The following is a 23,079-nucleotide window of genomic DNA, read 5'->3' as shown; positions in this document are numbered from 1 at the left end:
ATCACTATTGCACAGGGCTAGGCCCCAGCACACTGGTCATCATGGCAGATGTTATGGTTTGGATGTGAGGTTTCCCCAAAAATCTCATGTTTGAGACAATGCAAGAAGGTTCAGAATGCAAGAAATGATTGGGGTGCCTCAATCCCATCAGTGAATTGGTCACTTGATGGGATTAATTAAGTGGTAACTAAAGGCAGGTGGAGTATGGCTGGAGGAAGTGGGCATTGGGGGCATGGCTTTGGAATATATATTTTTTTTTATCTGGTGAGTGGATTCTCTGCTTACTGGTCATCATGTGAGCTGCTTCCCTCTGCCACACTCTTCCTCTATGATGTTCAGTCTCATCATGAGCCCCAAGGAATGAAGTCTGTTATGTATGGAATGAGACCTCTGAAATCGTGTGCCCCTAAAAATTTGTCCTCCCCTAAAATTGTTCTGGCCAGATCTTTTAATAGCTGCAGTGAAAAAATTTGACTAAAGCAGAAATTAGTATCAAGAAGTGGTACCAGTCAGTGATTGACCTGACCATGTGGTTAAGAATATTTTGGAGCTTTTTGGAATGGGTTGGAGGAATTTTGAGATGTACAGCAGTACAAAGTGGATTGTTATAAGCTGAGCTTAATGGCTGATTCTGGTGGGAGCTATGAAGACCAGAATGATCAAAGGTCTATGGATAGTGAAGACAGGCCTCAAGATGTTTTAGAGGAAAAGAAGAACACTATTGGTAATTGGGGTAGAGGCTGTTTATGTTATGTTCTGACTGAGAAGTTTTCTGTATTTTGCCCGTGTCCTGAGACTTTCTGTGAAGATGATTTATGCATGTATGTATGTATGTTTTGTACACAAATGGAACACAACTCAATTTCTGTGGTTGTACATGATGCAGAATCACTCAATTTGTGCAATCATAAACATACATAGGGTAATAATGTCTGTCTTATTCACAATTTTTCCTACCTCCATATCCCCCCTCCCTCCCCACCACTTCCCTACCCAAAGTTCTTCCATTCTTCACTTGCCCTCTCTCCTGATTATGGATAAGCATTCACTATCAGAGAAAACATCTGCCCTTTGGTTTTTTGGAATTGGCTTACTTTGCTTAGGATGATATACTACAACTCCAACATTTACCTTCAAATACCATGATTTCTTTCTAAGGCTGAGTAATATTCCATTGTTTATATATACCACAGTTTCTTTATACATTTAGCTATTGAAGGGCAACTAGGTTGATTCCATAGTTTAGCTATTGTAATTGAGCTACTATAAACATTGATGTGACTCCATCACTGTAGTATGCTGATTTTAAATCCTTTGTGTATATACCAAGGAGTAGGATAGCTGGGTCAAATGGTGATTTCATTTCAAGTTTACCATGGAATCTGCATACTTCTTTCTCCAAAGTGGAAACACCAATTTCTAGTCCCACTAGCAATGTATGAGTGTGCCTTTTCTCCCACATCCTCACCAACACTTATTGTTACTTGTATTCTTGATAATTGTCATTCTGACTGGAGCAAGATAAAATCTTACAGTAGTTTTGATTTGAATTTCTTAAATTGCTAGAGACATTGAACATTTTTTCACATTGATTGATTGTATATCTTCTTCTGTGTAGTATCTGCTCAGTTCCTTAACTCATTTATTGATTGGGTTTTTTTTTTTTGGGGGGGGGGGGTTGTTTTGTTGTTGTTGGTGGTGGTGTTCAGTTTTTTGAGTTCTTTATATATCCTGAAGATTATTGCTCTATCTGGTGTGCATATGGTAAAGATTTTCTTCCATTTTGTAGGTTCTCTATTCATGTTACTGATTGTTTCTTTTACTGAAAAAAAGCTTTATAGTTTGAATCCATCCCAATTATTGATTCTTGTTTTTTTCATTTCTTGTGCTTTAGGAGTCTTGTTAAGGAAGTTGGAGCCTAATCCAACATGATGAAGATTTGGGCCTAATTTTTCTTCTATTAGGCATAGGTTCTCTGGTGCAATTCCTAGGTCCTTGATCTACTTTAAGTTGAGTTTTGTGCAGAGTGAGAGATAGGGATTTAATTTCATTTTGCTACATATGACTTTCCAGTTTGTCCAACATCATTTGTTGAAGAGGCTAGATCTTGTGATGCCTTCTGCTTCACTCTTCTTGCTAAGGATTTCTTTGGCTACTTCGTGTCTCTTATCTTTCCAAATGGATTTCATGATTGCTCTCTTTATTTCTATGAAGAATGTTGTTGGACTTTTAATTGAAATTGCATTAAATAAGTATATCTCTTTGATAGTGTGTCCATTTTGACAATATTAATTCTGCCTATCCAAGAACAAGGTAGATATATCCGTCTTCTAAGGTCATCTTTAATTTTCTTTTTTAGTGTTGTAGAGGTCTTCCATCTCTCTTTTATTTTAGGCTGATTCCAAAGTGTTTTTTATGCTATTGTGAATGGAGTAGTTCTCCTAATTTCTCTTTCAGGGGATTCATCACTGATGTACAGAAATGCATTTGATTTATGGATATTGATTTTTTATATTGCTACTTTGCTGAATTCTTTCATTAGTTCTAGAAGTTTTCTGGTGGGAATTTTTTGGATCCTCTAAGTATAAAATCATATCATCAACAAATAGTGATAGTTTGAGGGTTTTTTTTCCTATTTGTAGCCCTTTAATTACTTTCATCTGTCTAATTGCTTTGACTAGAGTTTTAAGGACTATGTTGAATAGAAGTAGTAATAGAGGGCATCCCTGTCCTGTTACAGTTTGGGAGGGAATTTTTTTCAATTTTTCTCCATTTAGAATGATGTTGCCCTTGGGCTTAGCATAGATAGCTTTTACTATGTTGAGGTATGTTCCTGTTATCCTTAGTGTTTTGAATATGAAGAGGTGCTATATTTTGTCAAATGCTTTTTCTACATTTATTGAAATGATCATGTGGTTCTTATCTTCACATCTATACATGTGACTAATTATGTTTATTGATTTCCATGTGTTGAACCAACTTGCATCCCTGGGATTAATCCCACATGATCATGGTGCTCTATCTTTTAACATGTTTTTGTATGTGATTTGCCATAATCTATGTTCATCAGGGATATTGGTCTGAAGTTTTCTTTCCTTGATGTGTCTTTATCTGATTTTGTATCCAGGTGATACTAGCCTCATAGAATGAGTTTGGAAGGGTTCCCTCATTTTCTAGTTTGTGGCATAATTTTAGGAGTATTGGTATTCATTCTTCTTTGAAGATCTTGTAGAACTCAGCTGAGAATCTTTCTAGTTCTGGGCTTTTCTTGGTTGGTGGGCTTTTGATGGTGTCTTCTATTTCATTACTTGAAATTGATCTGTTTATTTGTGTATGTCCTCCTGATTCAATTTGTGTAGATCATATGTCTGTAGAAATGTGTCAATATCTTTGAGATTTTATATTTTATTGGAGTATAAATTTTCAAAAGAGTTTCTAATTATCATCTGTATTTCAATAGTGTCTGTCATGATATTCTTTTTTCATCATGGATTTTAGTAATTTGAGTTTTCACTTCAAGGATTTCTGTTTGGTTTGTTTTTCAGAATCTCTGTCTCTTTATTGAAGTAATCTTTTGCTTCCTGCATTTGCTCTCTTATCTCTTTATTGAAGTGATCTTTTGCTGCCTGTGTTTGCTCTCTTATTTTATCCTTTAAATCACATATCATTTTAACTATGTGTATTCTGAACTCCTTCCCTAACATTTCCTCTACTGTGCTGTCAATGAATTCTATTATTGTAGCATCTTGGTTTCTTTGGGGTGCTTTCTTCCCTTGTTTCTTCATGTTGTTCCTGTGTCTTCCCTTCTTGCAGTGCAGATCCAAGGTATTATATTATCTACCCTATAGACTTATAGTGTCCCTGAAGGTTTCTAATATCTTACCTTTAAGGGTGAGATCAATACTAACAGCACATAATGCAAATAATGTGTGGCCTTAAACCAAATAGCTCCTATTAAGACATTTACAGTTTTGTCACAATAAGCAGAAATGATATGTTCAATTATTATCTACAATATAAACATTAGGTTTGAAAAAGGGTCTACAAGTTCTACTGCTGGACAAAGAGAGAAATGGGGTGGTGTAGGATGAATGTCTATGAGGCAGGAGGTGATAATATAGAGGTATTAAATCATAGGAAGCATGATAAAAGAATCAAAAGAAGTTGGTTATTAGCAGGATAAAAGAGAAAAAGAGACTGGGCAACCAGATAAGTGAAAGAAAAATATATATGGGGAGAAAAAGTTAAGAAGAAAAAGGAAAAACGTAAAAATAAAACAACATACAACGAAACTGAAATATACTACTAAAACATCCCAGAACTCAGTAGCCTGATGCTTGAAAAGTACTTGGCTTCCCAAATGTTGGGGATGCGAGGGCAGGAAATGAGAGAAAAAAAAATCTCAAAGGAAAATAGAACAATTGTTTCTGTTGGAGTTCAATATCTTCCCTGCTCCCTTCTCATCGGATACGTGGGGATGTCTGGAGTTTGCTGGTATCTTCACCCTCAGGTTTGTGAAGGTTACTAGGGTGGGAGGGTTAATCTTAGAGGTGGAACTTTTGGACGTGGGGTATAGCGATTGCAGGTCCCTGTTGGAAGACTAACTGAACCCCAGGAATCTCCTTTGGGGTCCACTCTTGTGATGTGAAAGCCTGGATTTAGCCCCTTACATCTCCTGTGGACCCTGCAAGTCCTGGTCTCTAATTGAGTCTCTAAGCTGTTTCTCTCTCACCACCTACTCCCTCTACTGCCCCCCACCCTTTCAAGTTCCCAATCAGAAACCTCTGTCTCTGGAGGTCCTGAGCAATGAGTGCTGGGACCTGTGGGCCTGTCCTTGAGAGCTGATCTGTATTGGGCAAATCAGGACCAGGTGGTGAGACCTGCAGGCTGGCCACATAGCTGCAAGTGCAGGGCAGGGTGGTGGCTGGGGAGGGGGTTGAGAGACTGGGGATTTGGGAGCCAGAAGACCCTACTACTTGCCAAACCAACAGGACCAGGTAATTGGTGGATGCCAGATTGGGTAGGGAGTTGGGGACCAAGTTGGTGTTGATTCCCAAGTTGGTGTTGATTCCCAGTAAGTGCTGCCCCAGTTGGCTCCGGGAACCCAATTGGTGCTGGTCTGGTTTGGCTGGGCAAGCTGGGATCAAGATGCCCTCACACCCTCTTCCAAACTACTGACCCCATGCAAGGCTCTCTCCTGCCTCTGCAGCAAGATGGGAACTATTAGTACAACTGGCATGGAGACCTCAGGTGTAACCAAGCCTGCACCTTGGTGATGGTATATCAGGCCCTGGCTATTGTCCCTAGATGGAAGCAGCTGTATCCCTGGTTGATGGTGCTGGTAACGGCTAACCTGTAGGTACCTTAATGTTGGGCTTCCAGGTCCCCGCCAGTGTCCCAAGATGGAAGTTTCCCCAAATAGAAATGGTGATGGCAGGAGCAGAGGTACCCAAGATGGTGGCAGAAGTGTCCCAAGATGGAGGCAACCACTTCTAGAGGTAGGGCAGTGAGGGCAGGTCATGTGGTGGCGTTGGGTGGCCAGTTCAGAGATGCAGTAATGTGGAAGATGGTGCTGCTGCGGGCAGCTGCCTCCAGGCCCTGCCAGGTGTCCCAAAATGGAGACTACCACATCAAGGGGACTATGGCAGCAGTTGCAGTGTCCCAAGACTGAGGCAGCTGGAGAGCCCCATGTTGGTTACTAGGGTGGGAGGGTTAGTCTTGGAGGTGGAACTCTTGGATGTGGGGTATAGTGATTGCAGGTCTTTATTGGAAGACTGACTGCACCCCAGGAATCTCCTTTGGGGTCCACTCTTGTGATGTGAAAGCCTGGTTTTTAGCCCCTTACATCTCCTGTGGACCCTGCAATTCCTGATCTCTAATTTAGTCTCTAAGCTGTATCTCTCTCACCACCTACTCCCTCTACTGGGCTGGGGAGCTGGAAGAGGTCCACACAGGCGCAGGAGGTCCAGAGCAGCCTTGAAGCTGATTTTTAGAGCAATGGATTTATTAATCAGGTGGAAGAAATTTCTACACAGCATAGCATTCAGAACTTGGCATGGATATTGCTAGCAGCTTTTATCCAAATTTATTGTGATAATCAGGAGCAGAAAGAAGAACAGAAAGATTTGAAAAACTTGAACTTAAAGGCAAGATTAAAACTGGAGCTAAGAAAGTTATAGTTGTTTAAGACTTTTACTGTCACTAAAGAAATGCTAAAGACTTTGCCTAGAGACATTAAGATAGTTCTCTTGAGGGCATCCCAGGAATTGGCAAGACCACACCCATCTCAGACTCAAGGAAGTAAAAGTAAAAATTATCTTGAGAAGAGACCAGTGCACATGCTTCTTACCCAAGGGAGGCTAGGAATTTTTTTTTCTACATACTCAGCCACCCAGGTACTCAGATGCTGATACATCCAGGGTCCCTGGAAGCTAGGCTAGTGTTCATGAGGTCAGTAGAAGTTGGTGTCAAACACGTGGTGCTGGTTCTGTAGGAATGCAGGATGCTGGAATTAGGGGATCATGGAGACTTCCACCAAGATTTCAAAGGAAGGATTGGGAGGCCACGCAAAAGGTCAGAGTCCCTGCAGGCAGCCAGCACCTGAGAGAGCAATGTGTGGAAATTTGAGGAGGAAGCCAAAGCTGCAGTGGAGACCCCCAAGATTAAGAAATGCCAGTAATAAAGGACATCATCCTAGGAAAGTTGCTGGAATTGAGCAGAGTCAAACAACAGAAAGGCCACTTGGGCTGCAACCAACATGGCCACAGAAACAGAGCCACACAAGCCCTTTCGGAGAAAACACCAAAATGCAATGTGTCCCATATGCTACACATGGGACTGTGGTGAGCCGCTTCTGCCATTTCTGCAGATTATGGTCGCCATTACAAGATGACGCTGGCTCCGCTGTGGTCTGTGACAAACAACTCCTTATCTGGGAGAGTTGGCACATGATTTTTCACCACCCTGTGAGAAAGCTCCACGCGGCAGCTTTGCATTGGGGCTTGGGATGCTTTATTAAGGCTGGGAGGGGCATCCGAGAGGGAGAAGAAGAAATATCAAGGGCCTGAATAAACTGCTGAAAGAAGATTCCTGAGTTGCGTCTTCCTTGCGGGCAAGGGGTCGCGACATGGGACTATAGGACTTGTTTGCCCAGCTGGATTATGGTCTTCTTTTGATCCTATCTCTTCTTTCTATGTCCCTAATTTTGTGAATGGAAATATTTACCATGTACCTTCATATACTGGATACATGTAAATTGCTTTTAATTTTGTAGGAGCTCACAATACCCGAGATTGCCTTGAGCCTCAGAGAAGACTTTGGACTTGGACTTGAACTGCCGAGACTATGGGGACTCTTGGAAATGGATTAAATGTATTTCCCATTGTCAGATGAGTGTGAGCTTTAGAGAATCAGGAACAGAAGTTTGTGGTTTGGATGTGAGGTGTCCCCCAAAATCTCACAATTGAGACAATGTAAAAGGGTTCAGAGAAGAAATGATTGCGTTTACGAGAGCCTTAACCCAATCAGTGAATTAATCACCTGATAGAATTAATTGAGTGGTAACTGAAGGCAAGTGGGGTGTGGCTAAAGGAGGTAGTGCATTGAGGTCATGGCTTTGGGGTATATATTTTATATCTGGTGAGTGGAGTCTCTGTGTCTGCTTTCCGATTATCATGTGGGCTGCTTCTCTCTGCCACATTTTTCCTCCATGATGTTCAACCTCAGCCCCAAGGAATGGAGTCTGCTGTCTATGGAGTGAAACCTCTGACCATGTGCCTCTGAATAAACTTTTCCTCCTCTAAAATTATTCTGGTCAGATCTTTTAGTAGCAGCAGAGAAAAAGCTAAATAAAACAGCAGACCGCAAGCAAGACACACAATATAATGGATGGATAAGTCCTGACCCAAGATACACATACAAATGAGGTAGAGAAATTATTGAAGAAAATTAAGAAAATAAACCACAAAGAAGAATAAAGTGTTCATAGACTAAAACTGAAAATATATGTTCTAAAAGAATGCCAGATAAAGGTGCAAAATTGTTTCAGGTTAGCAGGAAAGGCCTTTCAGCCTCTTGCTCTGAAGGAGTTGGTGATTTTTCTCTATGAGTGATAAAAATGTTTCTCCCCTGCTAGTTCTAAGTGCAATGAGAAAAGATAAAAATAAAAATTTAATTTTAAAATCCCATTCATAAGCACACTGAAAAGAATTTTTCCCTCATAATACTGGCAATATGCATTTGCAAAAGGAAAATAACAGATAAAATCTTCTATGTGAACTTTGTAGGCCTTATTTATTCAATGAAATAATTTACAGGAAAAACAAATTTAAATCAATAAGTATTGCGTATAAAAGCTTAAAGATATTTTGTTAAAAACTGTTTAAAAGATGATTTCAATTTTTATCAAACTTTTAAGACACTTAACACCCTCACTCTTAAAGTGCCTTCCTAATGGCACCCATTTTAATGATTTATGTAATTTGAAGTGGTTATTTTCCATACTTCATTACTTTCCCCCAAATGATCATTGATTTGATAATTACTTGATATTTTAAAGCCTGAAGACATAATGTCCTTGAAAATGTTTTAAATGTCTTGTTCTAAGAAAAAAAATAAATTACATGAACTTAGAGATGATTTATTTTTTTCAAGAAAGATAAAGATCATTTTATTTTATCTTAATCAGAATGATTTAGGCACATATCTTATGGAATAAATCAACATATAGCTTATTAACAGACCATAAATAAGGCATTTCCTCTGACAGAATGCAAATATTCTTGCATTTTTATTAAGATGACTCAGCTTCTCTTACTACTATGATATGTGATTTTGTTTGCATTAAATGAGCTGACATTTAAATATGAAAAGTTTAACTATGATTTTTCCCTTAGTGAATGTCTGTGTCACTTATTTACATATAGGTCTTGTCCTTCACACTTGTGTAAGAGTTGAATCAAGGTACAGTTTGTATACACTATAAAAGACAGTTTTATATAAGCAAATACAAAGCACTTGAGTATGTTATGGGAGATGCATATTCTTTAATCTGAAGAAACTGAGATGAGATTTTAGATGGGGTATGAGGGAAAAATAAATTTATGCAGAAAGCTGTACATCACTATAGTTGAATTAAAATACATTTGATGGTCATCTTGTAGTTTAAAATATCTGGGATTTTTCTTGGGAAATGCCAGTATACAATAAATCAGTTCTCTTCAAAAAATTATGTATTCCCATTTTATGTTCATATTTTATTTGTTTTTAAGTGTTTTTGTTAGTGCATTATTGTTATACATAGTAGTGAAATTAATTTTGACATAATCATACATACATAGGATACATAGGATATAATTAGCTCCATTTTGGTACCCAGTGCTTCCTTTATCCCTCCCTTTCTTCCTCCCTGTTTACCTCTTCTACTGGTCTTTTCTCTATTTATTTGTTGTTTTATTTTAGTTGGTGCTTTTCAGATATACAAAAAGGAGAAATTCACTGTGGTATATTCATATAAGTGCATAGCATCGTTTGGTTCATTTTCTTATCTGTTCCTTACTTTTCTGTTCTTCCTCCCTCCACCTTATCCCCTTCCTTTGCTCCATTGATCGTTCCTCTATTTTCATGGGCTTCCACTTTCTCTCCCCTCCCCCTTATTTTGTTCTAGCTCCCACACTTGAGAGAAAACATTCACTTGACTTTCAGAGTCTGGTTTATTTCACTTAGCATGATGCTTTCCAGCTCCAACCATTTATCAGAAAATACCATAATCTCATTCTTCTTTATCACTGAGGAAAACTCCATGTATATAAGTATCGCATTTTCTTTATCCATTCATCTGAAGCTGGGCACCAGGGTTGGTTCTATAGCTTGGCTATTGGGAATTGCACTGTATAAACATTGAACTCCTGTATCACTACAGTGTGCTCCTTTTAGTTCTTTTGGATAAATGCCAAGGCGTGGAGTAGCTGGGTCATATGATGGTCCCATTCCTAGTTTTTTGAGGCAACCATACTGCTTCCCATAGTATTAGTACTAATTTGCATTCCCACCAACAATGTATGAGCATACCTTTTCCCCCACATCCTTGGCAGCATTTATTATTATTATTTGTATTTTTGATGATTGTCATTCAACTGGAGTGAAATAAAATCTCAAGGTAGTTTTGATTTGCATTTCCTTGATTGCTAGGGATGTTGAATATTTTTTTCCTATATTTGTTATCTATTTGCATTTCTTCTTTTGAGAAATGTCTGTTTAGTTCTTTGGCCCATTTCTTCATCGGTTTTTTTTTTTTTTGGTGTTAAGTTATTTATATATTCTGGATCTTAGAATATAGACTTTAAAAAATTGTCAGAGGGGCTGGGGATGTGGCTCAAGCGGTAGCACACTCGCCTGGCATGCGTGCGGCCCGGGTTCGATCCTCAGCACCACATAAAAACAAAGATGTTGTGTCCACCGAAAACTGAAAAATAAATATTAAAAATTCTCTCTCTCTTTCTCTCTCTCTCTCTCTCACTCTCTCTCTTTAAAAAAAAATTGTCAGACCTTTCTTGTCTTTTCTTTTTTCTTTTTCTTCTCTACTATTATTTTTTTCTTGGTTTGCATTTCTGTCTTGTGCATACATGAGTCAGTTCTGAAAGAAGAAATGAGTATAGCTCCTTCATAGATATCATTTGTGACTCATACCAAAATAAGCATGTCATATGCGGCTCAGCAGATCTCAAGTATTGCACCTGTCATTAACGTATGCAAAATAGTGTATAATTTTATTGTGCACAAGACACAAAGCTAGTTTTTCTCTAATGCATTAAAAATTGCTAATATTAAAAAGAAACATTAAGTTGTCTCCTAAAAGAAAAAAAAACAACCTATTTATCTAATGTTAGCATTTATTATTATTATTATTATTATTATTATTATTATTACTATTATTTGGAAGCTGGGACTGAACTCAGGGGTGCCTAAGCACTGAGCCACATCCCCACCCCTTTTTATTTTTTATTTCTGTGATGTGGTCTTGCTAAGTTGCTTAAGACCTTGCTAAGTGGCTGATGCTGACCTTGAACTTGTGCTCTTCCTGCTTCAGCCTTCCAAGTTGCTGGGATTACAGGTGTGCACCAACATACCCGGCTAATATTAGTTTCTTAAAAGTCAAATTTTATATGGTTTATAGATACAATAATTCAAAGCAGAGAAAGTGTTCTACTCAAATGGCTTAACTCTTCTCCTTTGAATAATTTTTTATTCCAAAAATTTAACTATGTTCCCAAATAACTGAAATATGATAGAGTATAACAGTCCAGTGAAAGCTTTTAATTAAGAAATACAAAGATGTTTTTGTGCTCAGTTTTGTGCTTTGCTTGTTTTTTATATCAACAGAATTCAGCTCTAATACTTCAGATGGGATTTACACTCTGCTCATTTCTGTCAGTAGCAGATCAGATCAGAAGAGCAGGGTTCCAGCTCCCAGAAAAGGGACCTGAAACCAGGTAAGCAGTGGGTGCTCCCCAGGTGTCTGCTAGGGAAGGAGCAGGGCAGGTTGCCAGGAATGGTGGGCGTCCTTTCTCACGGGGCCATCTGTGTGGCTTTAAGGTCCTGCTCCACAACTCAGAGTGAGAATGAAGTAGAAACTGCTATAGCCTGGAGCTGGGAGCACCTGAGAGAATCCTGGCCCACCTTGCCAGCAGGGTTCTCTTGGCAGTGAGCTCATCCAACCCGCACGGCTCCTCCTGTCAGAGTAGGTGTGGCAGTTTAATAAAAGGAGCCTAGAGAATCACACCTAAAAAACAGTTGTTTTCTCTAATATGAAAGAATTCCAGGCATGGGATTAAAAACATCAAGGGTCACACAGTCCAGGAAGCAATGTCACCACAGAGGAGGCAGGATTTCTTCGTCAGACCCTGTCATCCCCAATGCATCCCCACTTAGGAATGCTTAGAGGTAGGCTCTCAATATGCGATGAGATATCCACAAAATATACCTCTGACAAGGGGTTAACATCTAAAAAAACTAGAAATTCAAACAAGTTAACAGCAATAATAACAATAATAATCTGATTTAAAATAGGCAAAAGAACAGAGTAAACACATCTCAAAAGAAAACATGCAAATGAACCACAGCTGTATATAAAAAAATAATAATCCTTAACACCACTATTCAGTAGGAAGACCCAAATAAAAACCACAGTGAAATATCACTTTGCTCCACTGAGAAACGTTGTCCTTAAATAATAATAATAACAACAACAACAAATGATGGTGAGGATATGGAGAAAACAGAACCTTTATATACTGTTGGTGGAAATGTAAATTACAACAGCTACTAAGGACAAATTATTCAAGTTTCTCAAAATAATAAAAATAAAACCATATGATTCAGCAAAATAATCAAGATAAAACTGTATGATCCAGAAATCATATTATGTGTGTGTGTGAATGTACAGTTGCTGAATAATATAGTTTCATATACATATACATGTGTGTTCACATACACATATATATGTTCAAACTATATGAAGCCAGTATTTTGAAAAGATATCTGAAATTTTTTTTTATTGCAGCACCATTCACAATAACCAAGATAGAGAATCAAAGTTAGTGTCCATTAGTGAAAGAATATATACACAAGGGAATACTATTCAACCATTAAAAATAATGAAATTGAGATGTTTGGCAACATGGACAGATCTGGAGATGGTAACATTAAGTGGAATAAGCCAGGATAGAAAGAAAATGGCCACATGATTTTACTTATGCAGAAGTTTAAAAAGCTGAACTCATAGAAGTAGAGAGTTGTATAATGGTCACCAAAGAGTGCAGGGGCACAGGGGAAGGATTGGGGGAAACTAGTTAACAGGTGCAGAGTCATAGTGGTGTCTATCACACAGAAAGGGAATGAAAGGTAACAATACAGTATTGTATCATTCAAGACAGCTAAAAAGTGATTTTGAATGTTTTGTCTAATGTTTTGTGTAAATGTTTGCATGGCTGCAGCCATGGCTCCCGTGCAATCCCAGGACAAGGGTTAGTGTTTGCAATGACAGGTCACATAAATATCCTGAACTTATCATCATGCAACATGTCCATGTGCTGAAACATCATACTCTACCCTATAAAGATGCACAATCCTGTGAATAACAAATAAATAAGGTGCTCACTAAATGAATACTTGTTGAATGAATCAACATTTTAATCAGACCTAAGAGTTGAAGCAGTGAATCTTAGATTGTCTCTAGCAAATCATGGAACACTATGCATGTCACTTGATTCTACGAATTTATTTTATTTATTTGTCTATATAATGCTCCTTTGGGAATAAAGAATGCAGTCTGATGTGTAGAGTGGCCATTATGCTGCCGTTCACTGTCCTCTGAAGAGAAGTTTCACTTCACTTTCAAATTCACCTTTACCCTGGAAGTACTGTTTCCAACCCCTCAGCCCCCAGGACAAGTGTGCATTGTTTTATAATTCCAACTGGGGTGTGATTGTGTTTCAATAAATACTAATAAATAAATGTGGGCACTTGACACCAGAGTAGCGTCAGGTTGAAAGGAAGAGAAGAGCAGGAGAGAGAGGGAGCCATCTGTTCCCGCAGGCTGCCGCCATGGCTCCCTGGGCAAGCTCAGGACAAGGGTGAGTGTCAACCACTGTCTTCCTGGGTCCCAGTGGTCCAGTGTCGTGCTGGCACAGGGGGCATAAGCTACCCAACATCTGCAATAGAAATTAATCAGGAACGCACTGCATTTTAGATAGAACAATCTGGAAAACGTATTGAATTCAACTCCCATTCCTCAATGAATATTTTCTCTGAGGATACATTCTTTTGTGAAAATATAAATATTCTGTGCATAACACAAATTGGAATTATTTCACACATTAAAATATAATGATGAGTTTTGTGTCATAAAATTACTCTAAACACCAAAAATAAACATAAGCAGTTTCTTACCTTTCTGAAAAATAGATCTACAGATTTATTCAAAAGTATGTATTATTTTATTATGGAATAGAACACTCTAGAAAAAGTTATTAGACATTTTTTTAAAAAAAGTAAATCCATAGTTTCTCAGAGATTTTTCCAAGAAAATATTAAAAAATTGTCTGCAGTAGAACACATACAGTATTCCTGGTGAAATGAGGACTTATTAAGCATGGGAGCCTGAGAGTTGTCAAATAACTTTAATGGAGCAATTTTATTCTTTGTATTTTGAATTAAAGTTAATAACAATATGTGCTTTGATTATTTGTATTGCTTCCCATTTTATCATGTCCTTGCTATCATTTCCTCACGTTGTGTATATTTAACCGTCATCAGTGGATACACACACACACACACACACTTATATGCCACAATTCAAAGAAAAAATGTGTGGAAATGCAGAGCTGTATTTTACCCTTCATTTCTTCCTCAAAACAAAACAAATTTTTCTTTAAAATGTAAGCAATAAGAAATTGACTCTGACAGAATAGACTGATTGTTGGAGAAATTAGAGGTATTATTAGGGCTACGGATGTGGCTCAGTGGGTGAGGGCCCCTGAGTTCAACCCCTGGTACAAAAAAAAATTGGAGAATTATTATTGGCAACACATATGAAAAAATAGCATGGTAATAACTACTCAAATAACTTTATAAGTAAAAATGAAAAAGAAATGATCTTAATCAAAAAATTAGCAAAGTACATGAAAAGAGAAAAATTATGAACAATGTGAGGAAAGTTAAAATTCACAAGTGATTTATAAAGTGAAAATTAAAAAACATTCATTCATGAATTTTCTCATCTGATTAAAATTGATAACATTGTAAATCTCATATGAATATAGTGAATAAAACTGTATTTAGAGGATTCCAGAAGAAAGGAAGACTGGGATAAGAAACTCTAATTGTTACAGATGCACAGGAGGTGCTGGTCTAAGTAGCTTTGGAAGTGAATTGTCTGTTGGACCAAGGGCCAAAGAAATGTGTGTGGCAGTGCAATCTGGTTGATAAAGTCATTCCCTCAGATATAGATTAAATGCAGGTTAGTGTTCCACATGTAAACAGGAACTGAAAATTAGACAAATGGATGGCAGCAGCAAGATTTCTTTTTTTTCACATTAATTTTAAATCTTATCTTTATCAGATACACGATGATATGGTAAAATACGAATATATTGTAGAATGGCCAAGTCAAAATAATTCTATTATGCACTACCTCTTATACTTATCTTGTGTGTGTGTCTAGAACACTTAAATCTACCCTTAGTGGTTTTCAAAATACAAATACATCTGTGTGAATTGCAGTCGCCATGTTACCATGTTGTACAATGAGTCATATTTCTCAGGACTTGAGTTACTAAAGCAAAGGAAGGAGCCTGGGATGAACCACACCTATGGTGGTTGGCTAAAATTGGGGGCATCAGAGCGAACTTATGTTCAGCTTCATACAGAGATGGGTGTAGACAGAAACACCATTGCATGCATATACATGGGTTGTTATACTCACACATTTCTTCATCATGTCAGCTCAGAGGACCTGAAAGAGGACCCTATTAGCAACAAGCCCAACCAGCACCCAGATCTTGCTTTCTGATATCATTCTCCAAAAGTAGGAACCAGAGTTCTTTAGGGAAACAGCTAATTCTAGGACTGAGGCAGGAAAAGATGAGACTGGTATATTGAGTAGATTAAGAAAGTTAAGGATATATTCAAAGTATATACAAAACAAAAAGCACCCCATGTTGAAGGCAATATGTCAGAGGGGCAAATTTGAAAGAGCTGTCAATGGTCAAAGCTGAATAATTTGGGTAAAAAAATAAAGTAAATAAAATGATATTTGATTATAACCCCAAATAAATAATTAATATCCGAGAGCCCATACTGACATAAATAAAGAGTATCAAAAACAAAGAAAGTGTAAGAAAATGTCACAACCAAGAAGGATCCATGGAAGCATGATAATTAAATATCGTGAGGTATCCTAGGTGAGAAATTAGAACAGAAAAAAAGACATTAGGCAGATTTTAAAGAAATCTGAATGTTATGCCTTTAATTTCATGTATAACTATCCACCAATTTTTACAAATGTACTAGACTGATGGATGATGTTGATAATAGGAGAATCTGAGAAGTCTTTGGGAATTCCCTATACTATCTTTTCAATTGTTCTTTAAATAAAAAACTGACCTAAAATGAATTATTAAAGATAAAAGGAAAATGAAAAATAGATTACAACAACAAACACATAAAAACTTCTCAACTCTAGCCTGACTCAGAATAGAAGTCATAAATGTGGCCCACTGCTTCTCCTACTACCAACACCTCTATTCTATCTTTATTTTCTATAACATCTGAAAAAGGAAGTCCAGGTATGTTTCAGAAGCACTAAAGATGTTCACTGACTAAGTCTTTTCCTAGAAAATTTCCTCAAGTTAATAATCAGAGATAGCTTTTTGTGCAAGACCACACAACACAACAAGTTTATAAATAAAGATGATATCAAATTTACAAAGTTCAACAATAGTGACTTGAATTATATAAACTGTGCTGTCCCCGTTATGCTAGACTCAAGGAAAAGTGACAGCTCTTTTTTTACTTTGATCCTAACTCTTGACTTCCAAAAAGTGTCCAAATAAGGAAAGTTCCAAGTTCAAGGTCTTTGACTTGTCTGTATAAATGGGCAGAGTGTTAATGAACGAGTGAAAATAAGCTGCCTTGGGGGAAGTCACCTTTCCTTTTGGATTCTCCTTCCTGGATCCTAATGATCATGGGGTTCTTATTACATGGGAAATGAATAGGAGCTAACTATACGCAGAGTGGGAGCAGGAAGAGTACTTTAGGCTCCTGTAGAGGAGTAAAAAATAGAGTGGGAGTCAGACTCCTGTCAGTTTTACATGTTCCCTTGTTCAGAGGTTGACCTGTGTGTGTGCACATATGCATGTATACACATGTGAGCATTGCATGTTCATGTAGGCATGTGAGCTCCTGTGCACATGCATGTTTGCATGTGAACATATAGATTCATAGTTGTCTATGTGTGTGCATGTTGTGTTATTGTGGGCATGGGCACATATGTATATGCAGGCATGTGTGCATGTATGGGGCATGTGCACGACATGCAGTTCTGTACATTTGCTTACACTTATGTTTGTCTGCAGCCTCAGGAAGGAAGAAAGTGGGAGAAAGGAGATGCTGTGTTTGTGAACTAAGGATTCTGGGTTGCAGCTTTGAGCATCCTTTTCTATTTACAATGAATGGCAGGAATGGCAATTTAAGTTATGAGTTTCATGTATAGAGATACAGAGAGATGGGAAACTCAGATTGCTAAATCTTTACCTCAGAATATTAGAAAAAATAATAATTTAAGTTTTCTCATGTTACCAATTATTTCTCAATTAACATAAAATATTTGTATAATCAAAATAACAAAAGAAAAATTACTTTGTAAAATAATTCCAATAGCAATTTTAAATGAAGTCAGTGAGAATGAAGCCCTCCCGCCATAATGGCTATTGTGGGGTACACAGACCATGCTATTTGCCATGAGACAGTTCAGGAGTTTAGCCCAACACCTTTTTACCTAAGTCTAAAGGATTACCAAAACCAAGGAAAACACTGGAATTCAATTTATTTTTTTTTTAAGTCAAAATGATCTATTCTTTTCTGTGTTTAAGTGACCAACTCCTTCACTTCAATGACTTCCTAAAAACATACCTGCTCAAGAAATCCCCAGGATGCTTCTTCATAACTTCTGACTTGAGTGAGCTCAGCACTGGGCTCAGGAAGATATTAATTTAAAAAGAGAGAAAAAAAGATAGGATGTAATGAGCTGTGAAAAGACTGTATGTCTGGAAAGAATAACACTGAAAGATACTTAATATAGGACCAATTATTTGACTGGCACTTGGATCTTGCCTTTGTAATGACTTCAACAGAAGAAAATTTCAACACAGGGATTTTTTCAACAATATGTACAGCATTTATGAGGGTACAGAATAATGATGCTCAAGCCAGAACGTCTCTAAATACACATATGATCCACAAAGGCTTTAGATAGATCACAGTCTCTGTGTCTCCTGCGTATCCTATGTCAGGAATGGAGGGGGAATAATTGTATTTATGTAGCAGACATTTACATATGGGCAAATATAAAAACTGCACAAATAAATATTGACTTTCATTATCATTAATAGTATTCATAATAAGTTGGTGTATTGAATAGCAAGAAAAAATAACGTAGTATATAAATCAGAAAATAAACACATTATAATGTTACTCAGAATACATTCATGATGCCTATAAAAAGGTGTTCTATATAAAGCTACATATAAAAGGTATCATTTGAAAAACTTCAAATACACATATCACAGAGAACACTTCTTTAAGGCAGTCCTGAAAAGAATATAAAAAAAAATGGGAGCATTATCCTAAGGGAGCTAAGATGACAAAATTGAAATTTTCTTCCTGAAGGTAACTGAAAAGGAAAGGTACATATTCTGTATTTCAATGAAATTAAGATGCATCATTATTGGCCAAAATTATATATCTCTTAATAAAAGCATGAAATGACTAGGTGGTGGCACATAACAGCTAGAAACCAGGAGGATGTGATTTTCAGGATAGCAAAATTGGGGGTGGGTGAATGATCCACAGAAAGTTATAAGACTGCTCAATTGACTATGGCATTGCCAAGGGTAAAATAGATGAGCAGCTAACAAAGGTACCTCTCCATTTGTACCAACAAAAGGAATAAAGATGAACAGTGACCAAGATTCTGCAGTAGGCACCCTCAAAATTCTGATTCCTTGTCTACTATTTGAGACCTAGAATTAAAGTCACTGATGGAGGGAGGTGTTAAACCCAGGCAGAAATTACATAGATCCTGTAGATAGAAAGTAGAAAGCTACAAACTCAGTTGGTACCCCTACTTATTGCCACCATGCCAGAGGTGGTCATTTCTGCTAGAGCTAATTATCACAGATCCTGTTACATGGCACGTGGCCACCAATGGGGTAAAAAATCTTGTTTTTCAGTCTTACAGGGTAAAAGGGTCAGGAATAATAATCCTGGAACTGTTCTATGCTCTAATATAAAATTGCATACGTATATAATTTTGTCTAAAGTTTATGGTAATAGCCTTAGCTTCTTTCATAATATAATCTAACAAGATCTGGATCAGGTGAACATCTCTCAGGACATCATGTCAAGTTACCATAGCAATAATACCCTGAAGACTGGATACAATGACAGAGAAGTTGCTGATATCATTTAAGTGTTGATAGGGTGCCCATACTTCAGAGGGTTCACAAATAAATCCTCTGAAGATCCCGGGGGCTGCCACATCCATAAGGTATTTGGAAGTCCAGTGTGCAGGAGCATGCAGGGATGCCCTAACTGAATAAAGGTAAACTGTTGCATCTTGTGCTTCGCATTCCCAAGATGGATGTGTGGTACCTTTAGATTCTTTGGGTCCAGAAAGCAGCATATTCCCCACCTGGGAGAACTACTCAAACCCATACACTGGACACTAAAAAGGCCATTGCCACCTTTGAGTGGGTTCAGAGCAGGAAAAGTTGCTGCAGCCAATGTAAGCTGTAGTAAAAACAACCCTCCCTTTTGGTCCATGTGGCTCAGAGTCAGTGGTATAAAGTAGTGGGGAGAGAGGTCCTGTAGTGTTTACGGCAGACCTCAATAACAAGACCACAGTGCAAATCCCTAGATTTCAGGAGTAAAGTCGGGCTATCTTCATTAAAGAATTACACACCTTTTGCAAAATACTGCATGGAATACCACCAGATCTTTGTAGAGATGGAGCAAATTGTGATCATGAAGTACAACCTCCCAAGATCCAGATTTTATCAACCAACCAGTCCTAAAATTGGGTCTCCTCAGAAGAAGTGATGTCCTAGAGTCACAAATGCCATAAACAAACTGCATACCAGACACCACAGCACTCACCAGTGTGATCCCAGTGGCTCTTCTATCACCTCATGCCTGGGAACATCGGGGGAATCTCTGAAAGCTGTAGAAGGGAAAAGTCTTGAACTTGATTTGTTTCTACTTGACTTCCTCTTTCCCAGAACTTGTACTTCAGCCTATCCCAGTTTATTTCTCATTATCAAGTCTTTCAGGAATTCCATCTATCCTATTTTCAAACATGTTCAAATGTCGAACATCATGAATTCAATGGGCACACAGTCTGTGCCTGAAATAGAAACATCCAGAAAACAGAAAGAATCACGGCTTCCTTGTTTTTAAAGTAAATCTACCTCTAATACCTCCAAATAAGTGCTAAGGAAAGTATCACCTGTATCTAAAAAGGTCTTGTAATCGATGTTCAAGAGTAGCACTGTCAAGATGACAAGAGAGAATCAAAACCTTGTTAAGAACTCTTCATTTTGAGACCGTGCTGTCACTTTAAAATTATGTTCAGTTGGCCTCCAACACTACAGCAGCTTTTCAAAAAAAAATCCAGCATGAAAGGCAAGTTCAGAATCATCTGCAGAATATTTTAAATATGAAAAATCCAGTCTGTCTTGACAGTTTCTCTTTTCAAAATGTCAGCAAACATCAATGTTCAGAAGACCAATTTCTAGTCATCTTTCAGGGTAGAGGGGAGACAATTATAAATTAAACTGAGGGCAAAAGAAAAAAAGAGAAAATTCCTCAAATTCTCTTTGCATCAGCATGTGTTGAAAGAAAAAAAAAAATCTCTCCACATTGTCAAAAAAAGAATTGGAGACAAAATTTCTGTGAACTGTAGCCAAGACAAGCACACATTTTTCAGATTTTTTTTCCCAATGATTTCTACAGGAAGATAAAAGCTGCAGTAACTGCTCATAGGGAAGTAGGGATGATTTATCTCCTCAATTACACTTGATGTCAAGAACCACCAAAGCAGAGGAGGGCTTCACAGGACAGTCACACACTGCACTCAGGTTCAAAGCTGAGCACTTCACAGTCCAATGTGGCTCCAAATAGGAAGATGGTGTCTCTGCGCGGTGAATAGAAGCTCTGGAAATTTTAAACTGATAAAGCAAGTGGCAGAATTGCCAGCCAGCATTCACAATCTTAGCAAAGTGTTCAGAATGGTGCAGGGAAAGGCTGCTGAGACATATCTCTAGGGAGGAAGGAGCTCTTTACTCTGGCCCATGAGCTGAGTCGCCACCCCCTGGTCTGCCCATAAGCTGAGTCACCATTCCCTGATCTTCCCTCAAGATACAGCAACTGTAGAATTTGTCAGAATCAAATCAAAGTCTTCTCCATCAATCTCTAACCAAAAAATAAATAAATGAAGGCAGAAGACTATGAAGGAGGGCATCTCATGCTTGATAACAAGAACTATCAAAAGAGACTCTTCCAGAATCATAGCTTTGCATGGATTATACTTCTCAAGGATGTCTGCCCAGGAACAGCTGTCCAACCTTGGACTGACTGGTGCCATCTTGTTTTTGATCCTTGTAGCCAAGGGTAATTGTTTCAAAATAATTCAGGTTACTCTCTTCCTTTCACCTTAAAAAATCCTTGTCTTCCTTTACCTCCCTGAATGTACGTTTAACTGGAACACTCCCCTGCAATGGGATTAAATTCTGATTAAATTCATTATCTTCAGAGAATCTCTTGCTATTTTTCTTTTTTCTAACACAACTTAACTGTGGAAGTGGACAGTGGACTTTAAGAGTCAGCTCCCAGAACTCCCAATCTCCCTCAGTTTCCACTCTTTCCCCTAAAATGAAAATTGTAGTTCTGATTTTAGAACAACCATGCTGTCAACACTAATGATTGGATTGTTCCAGAAGATGATCTTGTTAGCTTTTGGAAAAACAGGAAAAATACTTAAAAAATCACTGCTTGATCTGACATCAGGTTGCAATCCCTAACATCTCCGACTTACTGATATTTAAAATCCTTCCATTTAAGATCTTTTTCAGTCCCTATTAATAGGATTCATAGTTTAAGACCCATTAATTGCCTCACTTTGCTTTAAGTAAATTCATCAAATTATCCTCTGACAGCAGAGCAGGTCAGAATGGTAGGAGGAACAAGGCACCTAAGTAAACTAGGCCTGATGAGAACCCCAAAGAGGAAAGGATTTGTGGAATGAAGGCAGAGGGCATTTTGCTTGCTTCAACATTTTTCAGAGATCCAGCCTTATAAGGGACTTGGCAGTAGTTGGACCTGGACTATTTTTACATAAGAAGAGTTAAAACACAAAACAAGGTATTTAAGAGAAACTGTTAACTTTCTGGGAGTAATAAAGGATAGGATCTTATTTATTCAAAACTTAATTTTCATCATATTTATTAATTCAGATTTTATCAGTATATAGAACAGTCAATAGGAATTATTTTTCTCACACATATTTTTTTAAACTGGTCCTCTCTTTCCTTCTTACTTTTTAAAAAGCAAACCTGCAGTTCTATCCCTCTTAATAACACTACCCTGACTGGGTTACTCTGAATGCTGGTAGACCACTTAAAAGTTGTAGTTGATCCAATTTGCTTAAAAAATAGCTGCCTTAAAGAAGTAGTGACAGGTACCCAAGGTAGAAAAGACTTTGGTCTTTAGTGGCCTCCCTGATGAGAAAGTTCTTTCCTGCATTGCAAGAAATGAAATTTCTGTCCCCTCCCTCCAAAAAACATAAACCATGCGAACAGTATTTTAATTTTTTTTAAAATCAGCTAATGATTTTCAATGCACACAATCAACACACCCAAATTTCACATTTTAGTTGTGATCTTAATAGTTTGGGTTCTGTAATGCATATGTCTGTTTCTGATAAAAACTGAGAGGGGAGGGAATCTCAGCTCTTTATAATCCACTTTTAGAAAGCTTGGTTATTACAAGGGAAATGCAAACCTCTAACTCTAAATATTCAGTTTCAATTAGACAGAGATGTCATTGCCTACCTAACATGGTGTAATTAATCCCTTCACACTTTCCCTGTCTGCATGCTTCAATATAACTAGGGGTTGTCCATCACCTCCCAACTTCCACAGGTGAGTAATTATTATGATAATTAACAGTTATGGAAATTAGCAGAACAGACCTATAGTGTGTTACAAAAGAAGTCATTGTTGCACTGTACATTTAGCTTTATGTAAG

Source organism: Marmota monax, unplaced genomic scaffold (genome assembly GCF_021218885.2).
Source record: "Marmota monax isolate L192 unplaced genomic scaffold, Marmota_monax_Labrador192_F-V1.1 WCK01_AAM20220418_F8-fsc00071, whole genome shotgun sequence".
NCBI lineage: Eukaryota > Metazoa > Chordata > Mammalia > Rodentia > Sciuridae > Marmota > Marmota monax.
This window is presented reverse-complemented; position numbering follows the sequence as displayed.